The sequence below is a fragment of the Dipteris shenzhenensis genome, chromosome 28, assembly GCF_047967505.1.
Source record: "Dipteris shenzhenensis isolate YYH24624 ecotype China chromosome 28, Dip_SZ_1.0, whole genome shotgun sequence".
Classification (NCBI taxonomy): domain Eukaryota; kingdom Viridiplantae; phylum Streptophyta; class Polypodiopsida; order Gleicheniales; family Dipteridaceae; genus Dipteris; species Dipteris shenzhenensis.
Window position 1 is genome coordinate 40,563,050 of NC_141623.1, and position 16,597 is coordinate 40,579,646.

A 16,597-nucleotide genomic window follows, 5' to 3' on the forward strand; every position below is an offset into this window, starting at 1 on the left:
AGATCCAAGATGGTAATGAGGATGACAAAGAGGAAGATGAGAAGGAACAATTGATCATCGCCTTACACCCCTCCAAAGATCCCAGTCATTTTGTCTTGGAGCTTACAATGACAAAGCATATCTGGGAGGAACTTGACGAGTTTTATGGTGCAAAGGGAAAAAAATACAAGCTTGCTCTTAAGATCCAATTTTATGATTTGAAAATGCAAGAGGGAGAAGCTCTTGGTACCCACATATCAAATTTAAAGAGCATCATGGCTCAGTTGTTGGCATTTATTGATTCAAAAGTGGACCAAAAAAATGCTATAGCGATCCTCCTCAAGTCTATGCCACTGAAATATGACAATTATGTAATAGTCTCAAGAATCTTCCCAAATCCTACATTTGAGGTATGTTTTTCTCTCTTTTAGGGGAACAAAAAATGGTTTGGGATAGGGCCTCTCCATCGGCACCCATCTCTTCAACAACCATTTTGTAGGCTCTCTCCACAACCGAGAAATTTCAACTAAAATGTACACTTTTTGCAAAAAGAAGGGGCACACCAAATCCTTGTGCTTCAAGAAGGATCCATCAAGAATAAGTGCGAAAAAAGAATGAATATCAACTATCTTCTCATGAGTGTATGGGAGGTAGTTCATCTAAAGAAGCAGGCAACTATGCTCAACCAAAGCTACCAAAAGGGCTCCTTTGAGCCTATGTAATTTTTTATTTTGTAACCCTATGGTAAAATCATATCTTATGAAAATTTCTACCTCTATAAAGGCAATAGATTATAAATAAGTCCAATGCAATATTGCATAAGGGGGGGGTTTTAAATCCCTCTCATAGGGACCTTCCTTGGTAGGCATGTGCTCTAGATACATGAACCATGTGGACTCACAAAGGCGTATCCTCAACCTTATCTTAATGGAGATAGCTCTAGCATACATCTATAAAGGAAGATCATCCTTGTGGTTTTGTACCACTTGTATGAGCTAAAATTCAATTGGGTCAAGACCCCTTTAGATAATCTCATGCATATGTAGTCGCTAGTCTCTTGCTTCTCCTATCCTCTTCTTCTCTTGCTCTACGTTCCATCTTCCACTATGCTCTATAACTTTGTTACATTTTTTTGGGTTGAAAAGTGATGACTGATAAATGATTCATTGAGGCTCAAACACTCAACTTGATCAAGATTATGTGCTATTATCATGAGATTTCATGACAACACCCATTCATTATGGCAGATGTCTTTCATTTACTTGAACACTAGATCTTGATGGGCTTGGGGTTAATACTCCCTCTTATTCCATCCCCTCTTCCATACAGATAAGTCAAACATAACCCATACTAGTCCATCTGGCTACTAAGGCTTTACCATCCAAAACCCATCATGGCACACTCCTCTCGCTAGCTCTCTAGCTCAACTTTATAAGTTTTTAAAGAAGTTGTAGGTTGCTCGTTTTGACCTTCTCACATTTTCCACTCCATAAGTGGTAGAAGTGAGCACTCAAGGCCATAGAAATAGTAGTTTTGGACTCATATAGCAATGCATTCTCACTCTAATTTTCCTTTAGGATATGTGCAAGGACAATGTGGCAAGTTTCAAGGAATCTCTTTTGGGTCATATGCAAGGATGTAATAACCCTTTCAGGTACACATTAGCAAAAGCATAGAAAATTTCCCTCGACACAAAGGAAAAAATGCAAGGAAGAAGGAGAGATCTTGAAAAAATTTTGGTTTAGGCCTAAGAAGAATGTTTCTTACATTCCAAAAAAGAATCTATATAGTGCACACATCGGGTTTTAGGGTTTAACCCCAATGCTAATTAAACATGTCAATTTCCACCCCTCAATTATCGAAAGACAAAGAGGCTTGGTTCATCATGGGCATAAATGAGAGCCTCATATACCCTCTACCTATGCAAATTCAAGTGGAGAAATAATTATTGGCAAGAAGTCTTGTTAACATGGGGCTAACAAAATAAGTTGGATTCCTTCATTGATATGTTAAAAAGTTAACAAAGGATTCCTTAAAGGTTCTCATAAAAACTGAAGCCTGAAAGTTGAAAAAGGATTCCTTGAAGATGCTCATCGATTGTACAGAGAAAATCCTTACCAACTTAGGATATAGTCTACAAGAAGCTTGACATTCTATTGTGACCCCTCTTTCATATTTCAACTTTTAAGGGTAAAATGATCTACTTCCTAAAACTTAATCATAAAATGGATAAGATTATATTGGAGGACAACTAGCCCATTTGTACATGGGAAAGTGTTGATTCTATGTAGCAGAAACCAAAACTTGAGTATGAGCCATATACACAAAGCTATTTGCATGTATGGGTAGCAACGTTACTTTTGTTTAAAAAACTATTATGTTCTATCTCATAAAGTTCATACATAGATCAAGAAACCTAGAGGAAAAGATTTTCTTCTATACTTGAGATACAGTGGAGTCATTGATGGTTAGACACATTTTCATTCCCTTTAGGTGATATGCATGAAGAGGACCTCTACAAATGAATAGAAAGGAAAAGCTTTGGAATTTGCTCTACGATTAGAAGAGTATTGGGAAAATAAGTATCTATTAACTCTGTGTCAACATGGACTTAAGTAGCACAGAATTTGTGTGTGGAGTAGTGGCAAAGCTCCGCTTGTATTTGCATAAGGCTAGGAATAATCTCTCTTAGGAATCCAACATGCATGTTCTACATGCAAGTCCTACATACGAGTCCTACATGCAACATGCAACTCCTACATGCAACATGCAAGTTCTATATACAATTCCTACATGCAACTTCTATATGTGCATCCTAGATGCAAGTTCTACATGTAGAGAGAGAAAGTCTTACGATCCCTACATGCAGAGAGAGAAGCTCTCCAACTTGTATAAATATCCCATAGTGGAATGAAGCCCAGACTCTTTGGAGCATTGTGTCGAGTTCTATTTTTGTGCTCGATGCAATTGTCACCAAGTGTCCATGCTCCCTTCGCCACGTTTAAAAGCATGTCCTAAACATGCCTCTTTCTCCCCTCTCCTCAAACCTTGCAACTCCTCCTCTCCCTCTCCTCCTCCCTTCTCCTCTCTCTCCCCCACCCCCATGCTCTTATGCCTTCTTTCTCTCCCACTCCTATGCTTCCCCTAAACCCTTACCCTCTTAGATTACTTCCTCAACCCTTTACCTCCATGATCGATGAGGGAGATGAGTTCTCCACCATGTACTCTACTCTAAACCTTGGAACCCCTTCTAAACCTTGAACCTCCTTCTAACCCTTAAACTCTTTCTAAACCTTACAACCCCAATGTAGGTGAAAGCCTTCATTACCCCAACCATGTTGATGAACGTTCCTTTCACACTAGCATGCATGACGTTTTCTCCCCACACTTGAGCCTACGTCTCTCTTTGGAATATGACCCGAGGTCCTAAGCTACACTTATAATACAAACAACAACACCAATATATCTATAGGTGACAAAAAGCCTCATAACCCTGCTCATCCTATGAAATCTGTGGGATAGAGCCAACATTTGGCATTGTTGCCAGGGAGACTAGCATCTTAAGTACAAAGTAGAGATACACAAGTATGTGTGAAGAACAAACCACCATGAACTATCACAGACATATCCCTTAAGGGCTAGGAGAGTTGAAAAAAATCCAACTCTAGCCAAAAATAAGAATCCCAAGCAGCAACCTTCAGTAACTAGCTTAAGAAATTTTATGTTTCTTAAAAAGGAGTATGATTTTTTCCCGAGTTCAAACCCACGAGCTTATAGTTCTGAGCTTGATTCCAATGACCTTTCATGATATACCCTGTTAGATATGCTCAATGCCCCACCCTTCTAGTAACCACCGGTGGTCCAAGGTGCTCAAGTTATAAGGCCCCCATATGAGGAGAAGCCATGTGTGAGCCCGAGACACTCGATGGATCCTAACTTGCATGTCAGATGAGGCCTATCAATGAGACCGTTGATGCTAGAAAGGTGATTGTATGGGAGCCCCTTGCTCTTGCTGGGGTTTGGGGGCCAGCGGTCCCCCTGGTGAAGGTTTGAGGATGATAGCCCCTGAGGCGATGGTATAGAAAATATTCCTTGAGTATTCCATGGACGACTAGTCGGTTCCACCGACTAGGTTGACTGGTTGGCTTCACCAATTAGGTTGACTGGTCGGTTCCACTGACTACATTGATCCGATTATCGCCCTCATAGCTATAAAGAGGTGACCTCCCCAATCCATTGTACTAGATCAGATCTTCCAGTAGAGATCTTCCAGCTAGTAGCTCTTCACCTAGTATCTATCTAGATCACCATCTAAGCTCCACTGTGGGAGCACACGGGTGGATGGAGCCATCATCTGTACTATATCAGTATTGAAGGAAAATTTTATTCATCTCCAGTTTGCTGTGTACTCTCTATTCTTTGTTCAATTTACGTTCCGCTATGCCATGTAATGTAATATACCCTTTCCTAGAGAAATGGTGTTGTGCACCCTTTTGATGCTTCTAACCCATACCCTCTAAGTTTGTCTCCAAGGTCCACACAAATACTTACCAACCACGTAGTACTAGAAATACAACACCAACATAGAACGTGCACCCAAACCACAAAACACAAAACACTACAGATATGGTGTTATTCTTGTCATACCACAGGTACATTCCTTCAAGAATAACATTAGAGATGTACCCTAGGGTATGGAGTCCACACACACCTTAAGGACTACTACATACCACCTAACCCTTGAATGAATGATTGGTGTGCGTAAGGGTATTCAAGGATATTAATTTGAACTGAAAACCCCCCATTTGCTAAAGATATCTCCCCCAGTTGCCTATTCAAAGTTGGCATTATAGGCCTCCAAACCAATGTGATCCCCACATATCTCACTATCATCTACATACTTGAGGCTTGCTCTGTGCCTTCTCATCATGATGTTGGTCTTCCCCCTCAATATCATGGAGAAGCTCTTCATGTGTCCCACTAAATCTCTCGACTCCAACATCTTAGCTAGTTGAGTCCTCTTGCCTCCACTCTTATTAGAAAATGTAGTATTCGCTCTTCCTCTTCCTAATCCTCTAAAGGAGTGCATTGCATCATGTATATACTCACCTTTGGCATGGTAATCCTCTCTCTCTCTCTCTCTCATAAAGTTGGGAGGACCAAATTTTTTTATAAAATTATATTGATCATTTGGCTGGATAGAGTCTTATAAGTACATCATTTGTCCTTTTTATAGTTCATCAATCTGAGCTATAGTTTGAGAGTTATGACCATCATCACATCTCAATGAACCATTTTTCTAGTAAAAGGGTCCTAGAAAGATGCCAAAATTTATTTTTGAGTACATGATCAGATACAACATAAAAAATACATCACATTTTATTTTTACATCTGATTAATCCAAGCTATGGTTAGAGAGTTATGAGCACTTTTGTTAACCACCCCATCATCATGATAACTTTCCATGGTTTTTGAAAGGTCACCTCCATTTATCATACCTCCCCTTAATGGAGGGGAGATGATGAGGTGAACGTCAAAAGGGGGGGTGAAGTGGATGCTCCAAAAGAGAAGCGACACAAGTTGCAATGGAGAAGGGCTAGTAATACATAGAGAGTTGATCTTAAATTAAGGTTTTAAAAATACCCATAGGACCCTTTTGTTGGCCAAAGGGTCTCCTCCATTTTTTCTTTGTTGTATTGAGCCTCAAGAAATTAAATCAAAAATGGTTTGAAAAAAGACCACAGGACCATTTGGTCGGCAAAAGGGTCCTTTGGCCTTTTTTTGTTGTATTATGCCTCAAACTATTAAAAAGGAATTGCTCATAGGACCCTTCCATTGGCTAAAGGTTCACTTGGACCATTTTAAGAAATAAGTTTATTGACTTATTTTTTACTTAAATGCAAAAAAAAAAAAGCTCATAGGACCCTTCCATCCAATCTCATGGGCTTTTTAAAGACCAAAAGTCATTTATTTACTTTCAATTTGAATGCATCCAAAATAAGCTTAAATGACCCTTTTGTTAGCAAAAGGGTTATTTTTTACTAAAGAGCCTAAAAAACTTATGAAATTTTGGTTTATTCACTCTTTGGGCAACAAATGTTTTTGAAAGGATCCTAGTAGTTTTTAAAAAAAAAAGCCAAGATGTAGTCAAAAGTAGTATTTTGCATCCTTCTAGGACCCTTTCGCTAGTGAAAGGGTCCATGGATATGTGACGAGCCTCAAACCGTAGCTCAAATTTAGTGAGATATAAAAAGAAAAAGTGATGTAATTTTTGTGATTCATCTAACAATGCAATCAAATATAATATTTATTTGAGACCGCCAGTGAAAGGGTCCATGGAGATGTGATGGCAGTGAAAAAATGGTCATAACTTTGAAACAATATCTCGGAATGGTGAGATGTAAAAAGGAAAAGTAACTTTGTTTTTTTTCTCTATCTAACCGTGCAATCAAAAGTAAGTTTTTGCATCCTTCTAGGACCCTTGCTCTGGCAAAAGGGTCCATAGAGATGTGATGAACATAAAAAATGGGTCATAACTCTCAAACCGTAGCTTGTGGATTGCTGAGCTATAAAAATAAAAAGTGATGTAATTTTTGTGCTCCATCTAACTATGTAGTTAAAAATAATATTTTTCATCCTTCTAAGACCCTTCTGCCAGTGAAAGTGTCTATGGAGATGTGATGATGGTGGAAAAATGATCATAACTCTCAAATCGTAGCTCAGATTGACAAGCTGTAAAAAGAAAAAAAGATGGAAATTTTTCGTGCTCTATCTAACCATACAATCAAAAGTAATTTTGTTAATAAAGAAAAAGTATTTTACTTTTTTGTTCTATCTAGCCATGAAATCAAAATTAAGTCTTTGCATCCTTCTAGTATCCTTTCGCAAATGAAACGGTTCGTGGAGATGTGATGAGAATTAAAAATGGTCAGAACTCTCAAACCGTAGCTCGGATTGATGAGATGTAAAAATATTTATTTATATAAATCTAACCAAATGGTGAAAATAATCTTATAGGGCAAAAAATAACCTCAGCACAAAAAAAGAGCTAGGGAGGGTTACATTCCAAATATGAGTATATGCATGGTGCACTAAGTATATACATAATGAAAAAGATAGATAGTATATACATGGTGCATTTCGCCCTTTTGTTAGTGTGAAAGGGGTCATGGTGGTATCCATATGAGAGCACGCATTTCCTAATACCATTGGATTCTTATTTCCCTTGATGCTATGCTACCAATGATTTCATGGTGAAACATATCCTACCATTAGTACATTCCAGAAGGCTCACAAAGTGCCCTTACCACTAGAAGCTTAATGAAGTGTTCAACATCCCTTTTAGTGGAAAAAGGAGTGACAAAGTGTTCATCCACCCAACCAATACAATTCATGGTGATGAAGCCTAACAAAACCCCTTTGCTAGCAAAAGGGGAGCTAAGGGTTGCATGTCTCCAAGGACTATTTCTAAAACCATGGAAAATAAACATGAGCTTGTTATTTCTTGTGACCTAAGAGTATTAATCTAAAGTCCTCTCTCTCTCGCTCGCTCTCTCTCTCTCTCTCTCTCTCTCTCTCTCTCTCTCTCTCTCTCTCTCTCTCTCTCTCTCTCTCTCTCTCTCTCTCGCGTGTGTGTTCCTTTTATCATAAGTTATAGGTACTATACAAAAGTATGATGCATGTATAAAATAGTATCCTTTCACCCAAAGATATAGGCAATATGAAAAACTATTGTGTGTGTGTGACACACACACATGCACACATACACACAAATTTGAGTATGCGATTTGAGTTTAGGACTCATCTTGTTCCAGAGACATCCTATGATAATTACAATAGTAAAGGGTGACTCTTGGACTTGGGTAAGACTCAAAGACTTCAAGACTCACATTGCACATCATTGAGTACTTTCTTCAAAGGACATATATTTCACCCTTTTTCCAAGAAAGAGTAGTTTGGGTGGCTGTTTTTTAAAGCTATCTTGGCAATGCAAGCTCGAAGCTCGAGGATTTAGGCTCGAAAAAGGGAAGCCCCCCTTAAAAAGAAGCCACTTAAAGAACAAATTAGGCCATCTAATGGACACCAATGTATAGAGCTAAATTTTTTGAATATTTTTCGTTTTTATAGAAAAGCGATCCAAGATATCCATGAAAAGTTATGGGCACGAGAAGGTTCTATGGTCAACCCTAACTTTAAACCCCTCCCACCTCCATTCCTATAAAAACCCTCTCCACCCCCTCATTCTTCTTCTTCCACATCTAGCCTCCATCCTCTTCCACATTCCGAGCCCCACGCAAGAGCCTTCTCCCTCTCCATGGAACACCACCCTACTCCCATCCTTAAGAAAGGACATACAGATTCGGCCTTGGCTGAAGTTTGCAGAAGTACATTGCTTGATCTCTCTAGGGTGCTATTTAGATATGGTTTGCTAGTTGCCAATTGTCTCTAGATATGCTTTGGCAAGAGTACCTTGGCTGATCTCTCTGGGGTGACGTTTAGATATGATTCGCTAGTTGCATATTGTCTGTTGGAGTTAGCCGGGCTTATCTTGTTGTAATTTCTCCCAACTATAATTGGGTGCCTCTATCTTGCTTGTAAGCATGCTTGTAAGCATAGGCCACGGGCTCTTACCCTTGTAGATGGCCTCTTTTTGTACTCTTTTTTTGTTGTGGTTAATATAAGCTGTCTCTCTTTTTTTTTTTTAAAAAGAGCGTAGAGAAATAACCAACCTAGGAAAGATATATGATGAATTGTTATAAAAACTGTAGTTCTTGATGAAGCTCACTAGACTTGTGATCTAAAAGGGAATATGGATCTCTCTTATGTTTTTGCTTTGGTTTCCCTTGTTAAACAAGGTAAGTATAACTAAAGGAACTTGTTGCAATAAAGAAACACAAAAATGATACCAATCCAAAGGGGAATCATGGATGCCTTTAGCATAGGTGTCATAAAATAATGTCTACACAACCACTGCACATTGGAAAAATGTGAGTACTTAAACTTATATGGATCCCAATAATGTTTATTGTCTAGCATGGGAGAAAGTTAATTATTATGTACATTGTGTGGAGGCATCTCAAAGATATGCATAACATTCATACCATATACAATATGTTTAATGCATACAAATTACCTTGGGTATTTGCTACACCTGTATTGATTTGGTTTAACAACCATACCAAACATTGATTACAATTAGATAGTTCTATTATATAATTTCATCCATTTATTATACGATTGTATGTAATGTGTAGAATCAAACTAGCTTATCTATGCAGTGTGTCATAATTCAAATGAAAAATATTACATGATACTACTACATATAAGGTATTTCTCTTGGATATTTAGCAATGTAGCAAAAACCAAGTGGTGTGGAAACAATGTTGGATAGGCCCATTGCTTTTGTAAAATATTGGATTCATCACTTTTGGTCAGTAACAATATATCTAGGACGGCTCAAAATAAGGAGCACTAGTATTAAAATTTAGAAATTCAATGACAAGATATAGATAATAATATTCATATGACAAAAAATGTGAGGTTATATATATCATTTGGAGAGTAAAAGAGGTAGGTTAATTTTGGTAAGAGATAAGAACATAAGAAAATAGGGACGACTAAAGATAGTTTTCACAATGGAAAAATGGAGTTATACGAGTATTGTTCTCTATAATCAAAATTCAATGGAATTGAACACTTTTTTCCCTCAAATTTCCACTCAACACCATGTTGGTATCAAAATATTCCTAGAAGCAAGGCTCCAAACGTGGAAGTATTAACATAATATATACACTAATAGCAAATATCTACAATTTCCTATATTCAATTTGATGTTCACGAAAGGTGCAAATTTGAAATCTCCAATGTGGCATTAGGGACAAAAAGAATAGTGATTACTTCTATGAGTAAGGGATTTGCACACAAAATAAATAATGAGACTACAAATCTAAGATTTGGAATGTACATCGTAAAAGTTTTGACAGGGGTTCAAATGAGAGCTTTCCAGGTCAAAGATATGCCACAATGAGTGAAAGGGGTGGGGCTATTAAGATCATGATAAGGGATATCAAACCCATGGAGCTATTGAGATATTGAAATGTAGCTCTTGAAGGGGATGTCCAATGGTTCAATTTTGCATTTTCCAATAAGAAACACAAACACAATTAGGTGCACTATGGAGTGCAATAATCAAGACAATTGTAAACATTCAAATACTATGAGAGAACAACCTTTCTATTTAAAACCCTTCCTTAATGCATTGCATAAAACAAAACAATCTCGTTGAATGGTTGTCTTTCTTGGTCGAATTCATTTGTGGCCTAATTGTGGACATTTTAAATGTCACAATACAAGGAATATCAACAAAAGTGGTGCCATTTTACGTGCACATAAAAACAATGTCTTTATTAATAAAGACATGTGAAAGGTTGCAATGGGAAAGTAGTATCATGGATGCCTCTATCCCCCCTCTATTGTTGGTTTCCATGATTGATGTAACACGCATACAATCTGATTTTTTAATAAGTATCAATCCCTTTGAGCATATTGAGCCTTTTTGTGGAGATCCTTGAGTAGTACGTTCTCTTATGTACCATTCCAATTTCTTAGATGGTTAAGCATCTTGAATATGTTGGGAAAACATTGAGTATTGAGTTATATTATGGCCCATTTGCATAAAAGCATGGCATAGCATTCTCAACATATGCTTTGATTGAGCCCATATGAGTATGCCAAACATTTTCTTTAAATAGTTCACTTTTACGCTTTGATACAATGTTTGAGAGAAAAGTAACCTTTCAAAGAAGTGTACGAATTGTAATTTAAGTGGAAATCAATACTTGTGCTATTATATGCAAACGTGGATATTCGATATCTCTCAAATAGTGGGTTGGTGGTTGTGTTTTCAAATTTTTAAATGTAGTCGTATGCTTGATTTTTTAAGTTGTCAAAGTAGTAAGAAATTCAAATTTGTGGTGTTAGTGGTGGATTTCTACAAATGGCATGCATCTCATTTGAAGTTGTTTTCTTATGCTAAGTATACTCATACAAACTATAAGAATGTTGTCGCATGTTGATCACTTATATCTTCCCCTCAAAAAGTTTCCAAATGAACAAACACAACATTTGACTTTGTAATTTACTCATGGGTCCAATCTTCAATCACTCGGTAGTTGATATTATGATGACGTTGACTTTGAGGTATTAAAGCAAATCATGCATCCATACATATTCTTATGCATAGGCATGTAAAGTGCACAACTTTGAATCAAGAAGTGCATTAACTTTCCAACCCATGGTGAGCTATAAAGTGGTTTGAGATAAAGTGCACAAAGCTTTGTGATTCACATTGGAAACTTCTAAACTATGAAGTCCTACCTGAATCATTATGTATCGTGGAATGATTCACAAAGGACAAAGGACATGGTAGTTTGGAGCTGTCCATTGTATACATGTTATAATAACGTGGAGGCTAAACATATGGATGGATGTTGATGTGAAGAGCATGGACACCAAGGGTCATTCTCATGGGATGGGGTAGTAAGAAGGTGGGTGTATAAAGGCAAGTAGAGACCAATATATTTGATTTTTGGTGGTCCACTTGTAGGAAGAGAGGGTGGAGGGCATGGGAGTGAGGGAAGGGCACAAAATCATTGGGTATGAGGTGAAAGAGTAGGTAGAGTAAGAGGGCTTTAGAAGTATGTGCAAAAGAGGCTTGGGAATGTGGAGTAGATCGGGAAGTGGTGGTGCTATTAAACAAAAGGGGAGTATGGGGATAATTCTTTACAGGTTGTCTGGTGCAAGGGGAGCCTTAATCTAAGGAGATTTTATTTTAGTGTATAGAAAACTTGAATAAAGAAGTTGGTTTAAGTCAAAGAACGAGTCTCTAGGTGTGAACGTGTGTTAGTGAGAGTTTTAGATCAATTGCCAAGTTCTAGGTGCGAACGTGTTTGATTAGTTACAGGTTTCTAGGGGCATAGAACAAGATCGTGATGAGATAACGACGTTAATGATTAATCCCAAAAGAAACCCACATGTTTGGAATTAAACAATACAGGCTTATACAACAAAGTAAAAATGCTGAATGTAGGGTCACCTATTTAACATGCCACCCAATCTTTAACACTTGGCAATATTCATTCAATTCAGTGGGTGTGCTTGGGTTGGGGAGAAGGTGAACCTATCGTGCCTACAATGCAAGCATGGGCTTTGTAGAGTTTGGCAAATGTTGGTAGGGTTGTTGCATTGATAGGATTCTCATATATGTCCTAGGGAGGAGTCATGATGGTGAGAGGAAGCCAGGTATGATGCAAGAATCGATTGGAAAATGGGGTAAGTAATGATTATAGGTTGCATGGTTTTGCTTGTCAATAACCCATCCATGAGAGTACGGAGAGGGTGCTGGTGGTGGTATGATGCATTGTGATGAATGCCGGTTGTTCACCATGGTGGTGATGGTGAGCGAATTGCACATAGTGTTGGTGAAGTAGAGTCGATGACAACGCTTAAGGTCGGGTTCAAACGGGATGAACAACATCCTCACAAAAGGGGTATTTCATGAGGGGGCACATGTTTATTTGACAAAGGACATGTCCGCTAGAAGGCTTCTTTGTCCGGCAATCCCCCTTGTCCAAGCACTAGTCAAGCATTGGCTAACCAATTAAAAAAATTGGTATGCTAGAACGACCAATAACCTTCTAGGTGAAGCTATGAGAAGTAAATGACGCGATGGATGTCCACCATGCGTGAACGTCACACAACGGTGCGAGAGCTTCCCAAGAGGACGATTTGGTTGCTGTTATTGCCTCGTGTGAACTTGCCCTGAGCATGGAATAGGCGTGTGAGAGGGCAAACGTGGGCAGAATGGGCAAGTGGACATCTGTGTGCACGTGCTCTCGATAAGCACATAGAAAGAAAGAAAGAAAGAAAGGCGTTGGAAAGTGCAGGCGGACACCGGCCGAATGCGAGGAAAGCCGAGTCGGAGGTGGAGTCCAACTCTGAGAATTCTTGGAGCAAAATGGCGAGGCGTCGAGTGCAGCAAGATGGATGTTAGGTGTGGGGTGACAAACTGGCATGGATGTGTATGCATGCATGAAGATGGGATGGATGGATGGATGGATGTGTGTGCATGCAGATGGGATGGAAGCCATAACTCGCATTCAAAGCGGCAAGCTAATTCCCGAGTGTTTTTTCTGAAGTTTTCTGTGTGCGTTTGTGAGAGTGCGTTTCTTCACGGAAAGCTTTGCAAATTTTGCCGGCTATGGCGATCGCCCTCCCCTTCTCCTTTCCCCAGGTATTTCCCCTCCCTCCCCCCTCCCCCTCCTCCATTTTTCCTCCCTCCTTTCCTCCTCCCTACCTCGCTTTTCCTCCCGCAATCCTCCCCCTCCTCCTACTCCCCCTCCCTTGCCCTCGACTTTGCCGACAGCTCGCTCGCGCGGCTCCTCGGCGAGTTTGATGGTTGGGAACCGCCACTACTGCACCCGCTTATGCGGGAGGTGATTGGCGCAGCTCGATCTGCGGCCACGTGCGAGGAATGGATAGATAGAGGGAGGGAACATTCGGGTTGTAGAGGAGCTTCTGCCTGTGATTTAGCTGGCCAAAGGACAGCTTGTGAATCCGGTTGGTCTACTCCAAGCTCAACCTTTTTTGTCGTGTGATTCTCGAAGAGCGCAAAGGAACAGCAGTGATCAGCGTTGGGGAGTGAAGCATTCTATGCTTAGAACTGGACTGGTTTTCCTAATGTTTGTTCCCTCGAACGCCAGCAATTTCTCGTCGCGTGACGCGTGAATGCATCTGCGAGAGTGAAACCGCTCAATGATCATGGTTCTGGCAATAGAGGTCGTATTCTTGCACACCATTGACAAAAAATGCGGGTGCATGTTTAACTCAGATTCTCGAATTACCGCTCGACGGCTGCGCTTACTTAGTCGGGAACGCAGAGTGATCGGATAGACGGTATCGCGTTTGAGAAGATGAAGTTTTAACTATTAAGTTGAACAACGACAGGTTTAACGAACTGCCAATAGTTGCTACATGGCTTTGTCAGTGACAATCCTTCAAGACGAAATTTTAATGCTGAGACATTTTGTTCTTTAAAACGATGGCATTTATCTGGAGGGACCATTTTAGACGATTCGATTTATAGCAGAGAGTTTTTCAGGCAGAAGAAAATTCGCCCGTGATCCCATCTACGGAGTCGAACAGACCCTCTTAGTAGTTTCCGTCAGCTAGTGGTAGGCAGCCATAATATGACCACCCACCTCAGGAGCAGGAAAGCCATACATTTCCACCATGGTGAAAATGCTTCAAGGCATAGGTGTTGCAAATCTTTAAAAAAGATTATGATATGACCCCGAAGCTGTTAAGGAGTAATAAGCCCAACTAACAAGTTGAGTCTTTCTGCCTGACAACCTCTACGGTGGATGTATGTGAGTCGCCAGAACCCGGAGCGTAAACATTTTGCTTGGGCGTAGGTTCCTTTGAATCAAGGGATTCGCCGATTCGAGTTACTGTTAAAAATCGGTTACGTAAATGTAGTGCGATGGGTTGCATGGGGAGAGGTATTGCTTTGTGTAGCTTTTAAACTGGCTGCTGAATATTTTACCGTCCAAGCCAATTTGTGTGACTGTAGGTTTTGACATAAAGCTCTGCCTGCCTCCCTGATGATAACCTTGCTGGTTGGCTGGCCCAACTGAAGATGGCAACTGGTCCTGTTTCCAGGCTTGGGACGAGATTAAATGGCTGCTGGACTGATCCCTTGGTTTGATGGTAGGTTTTACATCCCCCTCTGCCTAGGCCCTTGGTCAGATGTTTACCCTCCTCATGTTAGAGCTGCTAGCTGGCCAGCCTGATAGTTTCACATAGGTCCTTCAACCTGTTAGTCAACGTGCAATACCTGAAGGCCTGTAGCAGGGTCATACAATGTAGTCTACTCCTGATAAATCTCAATATGAACCTAAGGGCTGTATTTCAGTGTGGGCGTTTAAATTATAGACTTTAAGGTGGTTTTTTTTTTGCAAATCGTTAAATTTCTCGCTCTCCCATCTCCATGGATCTGCTATTTGACGATTTTAAACGTTATATTTCTGTGGTTTAGTGGACAAGCACACGTCATCTTTCATTGTCCAAGGTGCTGCACTATGTTTCCTAAAATTTCTCTCCAGAACGGTTCATTCAAGATACAAACTGAAATAATTTAGCATTCATAGCTTGGATGAAGAGATTGTGGAGTGCTTGCCTGCTTCATGCCTGAGGAGCTTCAATATGAACACTTTCACATAAATGGATGCACGTGTGTGTGTGTGTTTGTATTGATGCGTGTGCATGTGTGATGTCATTGTTTTGGTTGGGCATGTTCTTGAATTCATGATGTATATCTATGTTTGTTTTGATATACCTTCTCAAAATTGCAATTCTCTCTCTCTAAGAGACTTTTCCTTCTCTCTCCCCCCCTGTGTGTGGGGGTCTGTGTGTGTATCACTCTGTCTCTCTCTCTCTCTCTTTTTCTCTACCTATGTATGTAGATAGATAGCATGTGCATGCACGTGTCTAGGTACATAAGACTAGCATATATCCTATCTTCCCAAATTTATACATAAAATACTAAGCTATGTAAAAGTTTCTATAATTGAATATATTCTAGCCTTATGAATTTTGTGTGTTAGCATTGACGCATTTTGGAACATATTCCTTGGCTATTCTATTTGCTGTGTACTTTCTAGTTTATGCTTGTGATTTACTTCAGTAATACTTGTGAACATGAGCGTTGGAATGAGATCTGTTTATGCATTTGTGAACCTTGGGACAAGTTTAATGCTGTGGGAAATTGGCTACAGCAAGCAGCTCTCTATCTTCTGACAATCAGTACCCAAGCATAAGCTGTCATGGGTTTTTAAGCATTCCAAAAGCTCTTGGGTAAACCAAATGCTTACTAGAACAAATACAAAACAAAACGCAGAGTTAGGAAAGAAAAGCAGGGAAGAGTGAGAGAGAAAGAAATAAAGAAAGTTCAATTAATTTCCAAGGTGTTACCATATGTGTACGGCACAAGTTCTGGTACATGCATCGTATGGAAATTTTTAAGTACCTTTTGAAGAATTATTTTTTTCCTAGAGAAGTAAGGAGGGGAGGACTATAGTGCATAGAATGCAATGATCAGGACTATAGAATGCAATGATCAATCACCATCAACAATCGAGTAGATTCTACTATAGTTGACTATGTGTGTAAATATAATCGTCATACATGAGACTAAATAATACTTCAAGAGGTGCAACTTGAAAACTGAAAGCTGAAATTTGAAACCAATTACTAGATCAAGATTGTAGAACATATTAGAGCATTGGATTGAAAGGGTAAATGTCCTGCTTGTTAGGCCCCAAATGAGGAGTGCAATGGGGCTTGATATGTGTAGCAATATAGGTGAACATAGCGTCATATGGGCACATAAACAGAAGGGGTGGGAGAGACTGCCGCATGGGCAGCAACAGACTATCATTCTTGTTTGAAACTAATAAGACCACCCTGTTGAGCAGATATGGCTGAGAGTAAGTCCGTAGTCTGGGCAGGTTGTGGGGCATTGGGCTGGCTCAGGAAAGCACAGCAAATGACTGGGCTGGGG

At 39.6% G+C, this 16,597-nt stretch overlaps 1 protein-coding gene across 3 annotated transcripts in view; it reads left to right on the forward strand.

The window, feature by feature from the left end:
- The first annotated feature begins 13,183 nt into the window (after positions 1-13,183).
- Positions 13,184-16,597, forward strand: part of LOC147883569 (uncharacterized) — a 30,758-nt gene continuing 27,344 nt past the window's right edge. For 2 of the 3 annotated variants that reach the window (XM_087399806.1, XM_087399809.1), the window contains exon 1: positions 13,184-13,270. The gene's annotated coding sequence lies outside the window, so the exon portion shown is untranslated. Of the gene's footprint in view, positions 13,271-13,687; positions 13,816-16,597 lie in introns of those variants that run through there. The other variant, XM_087399808.1, reaches the window with a different exon arrangement.